The sequence below is a fragment of the Limulus polyphemus genome, unplaced genomic scaffold (assembly GCF_000517525.1).
Source record: "Limulus polyphemus unplaced genomic scaffold, Limulus_polyphemus-2.1.2 Scaffold606, whole genome shotgun sequence".
Taxonomy (NCBI): domain Eukaryota; kingdom Metazoa; phylum Arthropoda; class Merostomata; order Xiphosura; family Limulidae; genus Limulus; species Limulus polyphemus.
Window position 1 is genome coordinate 196189 of NW_013666216.1, and position 8062 is coordinate 204250.

Below are 8062 nucleotides of genomic sequence, written 5' to 3' on the forward strand. Positions count from 1 at the left end.
TGGCTAGGATAAGGTATCTGGTTAAAATGTAGTTTTGAATTATGGTACTTATAGGATTTTTACATATATAAACATTTAATTGTAACACGCCATTTTCAACTTATTGATAGCTATGAAGCTTTTGAAGTTTACGAGACCAAAAAGGTGTGCTTTTGAATTTCATCTTTGGTATATAGATATATATATTTGTTAATGTATACATTTCTCAAAGTTTCTATACACATAGCACGTTTTCTTAATATACAATGTCGTAACAATCTACAATATGAACATCTATAAATTGCCAAGAATACAGCAACATTTGTAGGAAAATACATAACTTGATATGGATGTTCAGACTTTGAATTATGAAGTTAATTGTTATTACTAGCTTTTAAAACATTATTGGAAGTTAAAGTGTACCTTATATTTTCATCAATGTTGCTAAAAGAATGTTTCAGTCTTAACATTGAAATAGTTTTCCAGGTAGTGGATTTTTCTTGAAAGGGATAAGAATAGTGACTAAACTCACACTATGCTTGCAAAGAGAAAGTTTGATGTGTTGATTTTTTAGGTAGCAAGAATTATTTCGATTGGATTTAATTAAAGTGTTTGTAACTAGCTGAAATCAACTATAGGAGGTGAGATTCATGAACAGTGGCATGTATCATACCAAATGTGAGCGTGTTTTATTTGGTTATAAATATAGATTTTCCATTATGCATATTGAATTATTTCGAGAAGTACACAGTTTTCTGAATATTTTTTACATTATTTCAGAGCATGGTGCAGTTGAGATGCATGAAAATACAGACTGTAAGTGTATAGCTAGAGTAAAAAAAAATATTATCGATGTAGTATTGCTTTGTAGATCCCTTTACATGTACTAAATTTGTATCTGAAAGAAGCCTGAAAGTTTTTTGTCGTTGTTGTTGTTAAGCACAAAGCTACACAAGGGGCTATCTGTTATTTACCCACCACGGGTAAAAAACATATTTTTAGCCCAAACACTTCTGAACTGGGGGATGTCTGAAAAAGAATAACATGTAGGTCTTAATGAATTTACGTGATCAGAAAATTGAGGTTAGCGCCCATGTGATGTTTGGCATATTTTGGAAACTCGTGAAAGAACCAAAGTTTGCAGTGTTAGCCTTCATTTCTTCTCTACTGAACCTGGCCTTTGCATAAAAAACAGGTAGTAATGAAAGGAATGTGGCTGGGTCTCAGAATAAGTGTGGGCCATCTTCAGTGTAATGACGACTTCAAGGAACACGTCTGACCTGTGGTCCAGTGAACCAGGACGTCCATAGGCGTTAAGAATACATTGTATAGAAGAAATGTATGCATGAGTATATACAAGCTTGTAGAAATGTTGCTTGACCATGGCAGTAGTTTTGACATTTTTATCCCAAAGGAATATTAGGACAGAGGATCATTGTAACTGGCTTGTTACAGCTTTAAACTACACTTCTGTCCAATCACATTTCTTTTTACTTTACATGTTCAATCCTGGCTCTTTATGTTTAACATGAATTTCTTAACCCTTCTGGCTATATTTTTAGACAGTTGTAGACCATTCTCTTTGTGTTTCAAGCCAAATCCTAAAAGCCCCAATAAGTCATAGAAGATAAAGATGGAGGGAAAATTGACTACAATTACGAAAGTTCTAGGCTAGAAACCGGAAAAACCACAAGAACGGCTTACATTGATACTGAAGTTATCAGAAATGGTTCTTTTGGCGTGACTTACAAGATTCAACTTGTAGATGCTGGGGAGTTGGCAAGAGCATTAAGAATAGAGAGCAGCATATACTGAAACCACTGGTTCGTTGTGATAGAATACGTTTTCTACTGAAGTGGTGAACTGGAAGATAAAGTGTAACACAATTTGATGATATAATTTATTCTTGAGGTAGCATATAGAGTAGCAAGATATTATAGGAACTGTCATCCAAACATCAAGCCACAAAAACTACTTCTTGATCGAGACACAGGAGTTCCAAAGTTGCTGTGAGTAATCAAATGCATTCCTTTCCTTTATTTTAATTATTTTTGTTTAATATTTGTGTTAAAAATATCTTTTTTGGTATTGTAACTGTGGTTTGTATATATATATATAATATAATTGTATAATGTTACTACAACGTCAGAAACCGGGTTTCGATACCCGTGGTGAGCATAGATAGCCCTTTCTGTACCTTTGTGCTTACCTACAAACAAATAAACAAACAAAGTGTAATACATATTTTTGTTTAGTATATATGTAATTAAGTTTATATCTTTCATTTTGGCTTCTAAGATTTTAAGCATTACTGTGTATGTGTAGAACTTAATAGTTCACTTGTGCACATATATAGATATTTTACTTGATGATAGTGTACTTTGTTTATTATGAAGTGTTTTACTTTCTTTTAACATTGTATATATATATTGTTTTTTTCTTAAAGGATTTTTATGTGTACTTTTTGCTGAATGGTTATTTTAATGTGTTTTAAAGTACTTTACTGTGAATTTTAAAGATTCTAGATGTTTTTTTGATAGATCGTTTAGGGAGTGAATAAACTGGAATGGACGGAAACTGCCTTTTGTAAAAAAAAAATACAAGTGTAGAAAACAACGTTTCGAAAGTATTCTATCTTTCTTCTTCAGATGTAGATGTTACTAGAGGTTGTTTCATTTTATTTTCTTATTTTGCTTTCTATTTTTATTTTTTTGCTTCTTCTGCATGTTAAATGTAGTTTTGTTTTATAAAAAATATTTTATTGTTAACCTGTTTTATATGTACCCTGGTGGGTTAGTGATAATTTTACAAACTTACAACGCTAAAATACGGGGTTCGATCCCCCGCATTGGACACAGCAGATGCGGCTTTGCTTTAAAACAAACAACAATAATAAGTGTTTTATGTTCCTAAAAACGATGTTTATATTTGTGTTTTCAGCTGATGTATGTTTATCGTAGCTAAAGGGTTTTATTTTGTACTGTAATCATTATTAAATGATTTAGTTTTGTTTTGAATTTTGATCTTTGTTAAAGGGCAGTTGTTTCTAACTTGAACTATCTTTGTTAGGTTGTTCTATTAATATTGTTAGAATGTTGAAGTGTTAGAGCTTTGCAGGGGTGACCGTGAGTTATTCCAATTTATTGATGGATGTGGGAGTTAAGTTTTAATTGGTTTTAGGTTTTTAAAGTTAGGGGATTAAAGAAGAGAGAAATATAATATGCAGGCATATCATGTGTTTTCTACCTTTTTAATTTATATGAAGAATATTAAAAATTTCCGCGTTCACAGTGTGTTTAGTTCCCAATATCGAACAGGTCTTCAGATGTTCTTTCTCACAAGAAAAATACCTGTAACTTTACACGTGAAATACCAAAATAGACAACAGTATTTCCTATGGACCAGTCGGGTTGTGTTCCAAGGACATCACCTGTTGTTGCACTAAATCGAAAGTGATCTTAAGGCACATGGGTGACGTGCAAGCCTTGAGAAGCCTGGTCTTTGTTTATACCAAACTCTCTCCAATATAATAAGATTACTAGAGCGCACTAAAATTCAGATTATTAGAGAATAATGACAAAAAGCGAACTAAGATTCAAAATTTGAAAGAATACTACAGAACACTAGAGAGCCATATAGAACTTACTTAGAAGAGAGATTACTTAGAGTTAAAGAAAATTGAGACTGAAGATTACATACATATTGGATTTAGATTTAGATATGAGACTTAGGGAATTCAGCAAGTTGAATAAATTGCTTTTCCAGAAAGATTCTTTGTTTGAATAACACTTCAAACAATTGTGTTAACACAGTTTATAGCTCTAGAACCAGATGTACACTAGTCATTACACTACAGGCACTTCGATAAGTGTTAACTTGACTTTGTTTTAGTGTAATGAAGATTATGATTGTTCAAATCCTTTCTTTTACGTAAAGACTCGTTTGAAGGAATAAAAAATTCAGACTTTACTCTGTAATACAGTATCTGACGGATCCTCTTGTCGTTGCGATTACTGCAGATTACTCTGTATTGATTATTATTTTAAAATTGAATAGAAACAATATGACACCTAAAGTGGAATTCGAATGCCAGTCGTTCGGAGAAGTTATCAGCATAGATGCAGCGTCTTAAATCACTATGCCAACCCCTTCATTTCAGATGCCCCTAGGACCTTGAATCATCAGTTTTAACCTAATAGATAGAAATATCAAAAGCATGAATAAAAATATTAATGATATAGGTCCTACAGTTGTTAACAATTCCTATTTCAGATTAACAGTGCTACAGTTGTTAACAATTCCTATTTCAGATTAACGGTGCTACAGTTGTTAACAATTCCTATTTCGGATTAACGGTGCTACAGTTCTTAACAATTCCTATTTCAGATTAACGGTGCTACAGTTCTTAACAATTCCTATTTCAGATTAACGGTGATACAGTTGTTAACAATTCCTATTTCAGATTAACGGTACTACAGTTGTTAACAATTCCTATTTCAGATTAACGGTGCTACAGTTGTTAACAATTCCTATTTCAGATTAACGGTGCTACAGTTGTTAACAATTCCTATTTCAGATTAACAGTGCTACAGTTGTTAACAATTCCTATTTCAGATTAACATCTGCCAGTAGAATATTGTTTTGTGCCAGTCCTCCTTTGTTCACTAAATGTTTAGTCTCTTGAGCAAGAATAATCATAACAATGATATTATTACTTATTGACTGCTTATTTTTCTTGATGTAAAACATACACAAAACTACTGTTTTTAATGTGATGTGAGAATGTTTAGACCTATTTAAAAACACAAGATTAATTAATGGCATTTCAGCATTTGGAACAGCTGTGGCAATACAATACCGCAAAGATTGGCCAAAATCTTCGTCCTGAGAACAGATTCACGGCAATGTTACTCCACCTTTCTGACTTTGGTGAAGTTAATACACTAGATGGTCCACAACACAGCTAACTCGGAGTTGTCGAAAAATAAGAAACTACTGTTTCCTGTGGGCTTCGAATTTTTTTTGTTATACTGAAATTAAATTAACAGATGAACAACGGTTGACTAAATCAGAGTTTTACTGTTTAGTTTGATTTGGTTGTAACTAAGCACAAAGCTACACAATGGGCTGTCTGTACTATGCCCAACACGGGTATCAAAATACGGATTCTAACGTTGTAAGTCCGCAGACATACCGCTGTGCCACTGGGGGGCTTTACTGTTTAACGTTTCCTTCAACTACGAATTGCGTATAGATAGTAAATACATGTATATAATTGTAAAATGTTTATTCTTTATATAGACAGAAATTACAATTGTAACAAGCTGCAAATTTTTAACTAGTCGCTTCCATAAAGGATGTAAAATTTATTTAGAGAAACTTTCTCTTAGATATATAGTTTTTGTTTTTTGTAGTTAAGCACAGAGCTACACAATGGGCTATCTGTGCTGTGCCTATCACGGGTATCGAAACCAAGCCTGTGGCGTTAGAAGTCTACAGACTTACCATTGTGCCATTGGGGGCAGATATTTTAGAAACCAGATCTATGCAGTGTGTAACAAGTTCTTATCATTTACAAAAGTTTATTCTTGTCTCTCTATATTGAGGCTTCTTTGTTTCTGTTTTTTTTCAGGCGTTGGGTTGACACTGTACACTTTCTACATTTGTACATATGTCTTTTATACATCTGTGGAGGCCCGGCACGGCCAGGTGGTTAGAGCACTTGACTCACAATCTGAGGGTCGCGGGTTAGAACCCCAATTCCACCAAACATGCTCGCCCTTTCAGCCGTGTGGGCATTATAATGTGATGGTCAATCCAACTATTCGTTGGTAAAAAGAGTAGCTCAACAGTTGAGTGATGACTAACTGCCTTCTCTCTAGTCTTTCACTGCTAAATTATTCGTGTAGCTATGCGCAAAATTCAAAACAAACATCTGCGGCTCATCGGCTTTGCATTTCTCTTTTTTTTATCTTATCTATTTTATTTTTCTGCACCTTTAGGCTTGTAAGTAAAACCTAATTACTGTTTATCTAAATTTTGTGTGTTTCAGATATTCGTCCCTAATTTTGATATGATATATTAGATGGAAAGTACGCAGTTAACAGCACCCACCGCCAACGCTTGAGTTACTCTGATCAGATTCAAGAATGGGATCTGCCGTTAATCTTATAATAGAATCCCAGCCCGAAAGTGCGGAGTGTGATTTTTTTGTTTATTTTTTAGGTGGTAGAGGGACGTGAACACGACATCCCAAATTAATAATCCGGTATTCTAGCCACTGGATTATGGATGCTCGACCAGTTTATGTAAAACAACTGTATAATGCAGTGTTGACTTACTGAACCACCAGGAACAAAAACACACTAAATATACAAATATCCGTTTAATATGTCGTTTTTTGTTCTTCTGTCAAATCTGAAAGTATTTGAGTAGTTTAAAAATCACGAAAGATGGACTAAAACATTTTATATTAAACTTACCTGAAGCCTTTAGAAAATATTGCTGCAAAAATCGTCAGGGTAAAAAGAAAAAGGAGAAAAGACGAAAAGAAAAATAAGTCAGCTGCTTTAAAGTGAAAAAAAAAGTTTAGAATTTTGATGAAGTGCGAATAATTACTTTTTACAACTACATAGTCTCAATTTAGTTCTTAGACAAAACGTCATGTCTTTTCGCCACGAAGTCTCTAAATACCCACCATTGGCATACTTAGTTACATAGAAATTCGTGTTCTCTTCACATTTAGGCGAGTACGATTTCCCGTCATCCCATGCGATGCTCTTTCCCTATTTCACGTAATCTAGCAGTTTCGAGATCAATAGGATAGTGGCGTTGGGTGGATACGCTGTTTCCACGAGCTCAAGGGTGATCTATTCTTCCCTCTCTATTCCTGTGTGAAAAAAAAAACAATGTTTAAAAAAGAACATGGTTTATTTATCTTATTTTCTCAGAGAGCACTATGTTTTCTGCTAACTACTGAAAGTGCTCAGGTCAAGTGACTGATAATGAACTTGTCACAAAGGGTGTGTGCTCTTTGTTAACTCGTGCAACATGTGCTAAGTTTAACTCGCGCCGGCTTGTGACGAGGTACAATACAAACAAGGGCACGACCGCCTGGTTCAACTAGAAACCCAGGTTAAGCGTTACGCTGGATTACCCTGGTGATTTCATCACTTCATCTAACCCGAAGTCCACCGGACTTTCTCATTAAGATAAGCCCTCAAGAAGAGGGAAAATCGAGTATCAACGTCAGATCTGAGCGACTGCTTGGATCGTGAAGGAAAACCATTCTCCAGTATATCGAAAGTAAGTAAATTCATAATTCCAGTCAAATCTTTTCAAAGTTGTCTATACTATATTCGATTTTATTTTACATCTACACATATACAAATGAGTACACGTTCATTTTCATAACAAATATGAATGCATGCTAAATTTGGTGCATAACCTTGTTGGTTCAGGTGTTTATCCGAGAAGACAGTGCCTTATGAAAGTACTTATTTTAGGATGTGCATGGTGTTGTGGTGGAGGACTGTGTTATTTCTTAGAATTAGTTTGAAGTTATAGGCCATGTTCTTATATAGAACATGTATTTGTTGTTCCCGATTTGTGCACGTGATGTGTATTTTGTAGGTTGAAAAACTCAATTCGGGCTCAAGAGTATTTTGGGTTTCAGCTTTACCCGGATGTTTATTTCGAGAGTTATTAATACGGTATTCAAACAAAATGGCAGACCAAGTTTGTGTACAGAGTATACCTTTGTATAAAATTATAACAACGTGTCAGGATAAACGTCGAGAAACAGGGTTAAATTCCTGCTTAATCACGAGTAAGATCAATAATATAAACAAAAATCGTTGTAAACATATACACCCAAAAAATTCTTCGAACTACTGTTTTATAAAACTTAACTTGATAGGAAATGGGTATGATGGAACACCATAATGAGATTATTCATGATGTTAGAAAAACACCTCGGTTCAAGAAGTCTTGATAGAAATGAATAAAAACCCTATAACCCGAGCGCTTTCGAAAGGTGGACCTTTCTTCTTCAGAGACACAGAAGAAAGGTCCACCTTTCGAA

At 34.2% G+C, this 8062-nt stretch overlaps 1 protein-coding gene and 1 long non-coding RNA gene across 3 annotated transcripts in view; one reads left to right on the plus strand and one right to left on the minus strand.

The window, feature by feature from the left end:
• Window positions 1-3814: 3814 nt before the first annotated feature.
• The window catches only part of LOC111085767, a 26687-nt gene continuing 22439 nt past the window's right edge, over window positions 3815-8062 (minus strand). For both annotated transcript variants that reach the window (XR_002610569.1, XR_002610568.1), the window contains exons 2-3: window positions 6677-6868; window positions 3815-4171 (exon numbers count right to left, since the gene is read on the minus strand). This is a non-coding gene — a long non-coding RNA (uncharacterized LOC111085767). The remainder of the gene's footprint in view (window positions 4172-6676; window positions 6869-8062) is intronic.
• LOC106459425 (sodium/calcium exchanger 3-like) overlaps window positions 6806-8062 on the plus strand; it is a 107122-nt gene continuing 105865 nt past the window's right edge. Inside the window, exon 1 of the mRNA XM_013919045.2 lies at window positions 6806-7284. The gene's annotated coding sequence lies outside the window, so the exon portion shown is untranslated. The remainder of the gene's footprint in view (window positions 7285-8062) is intronic.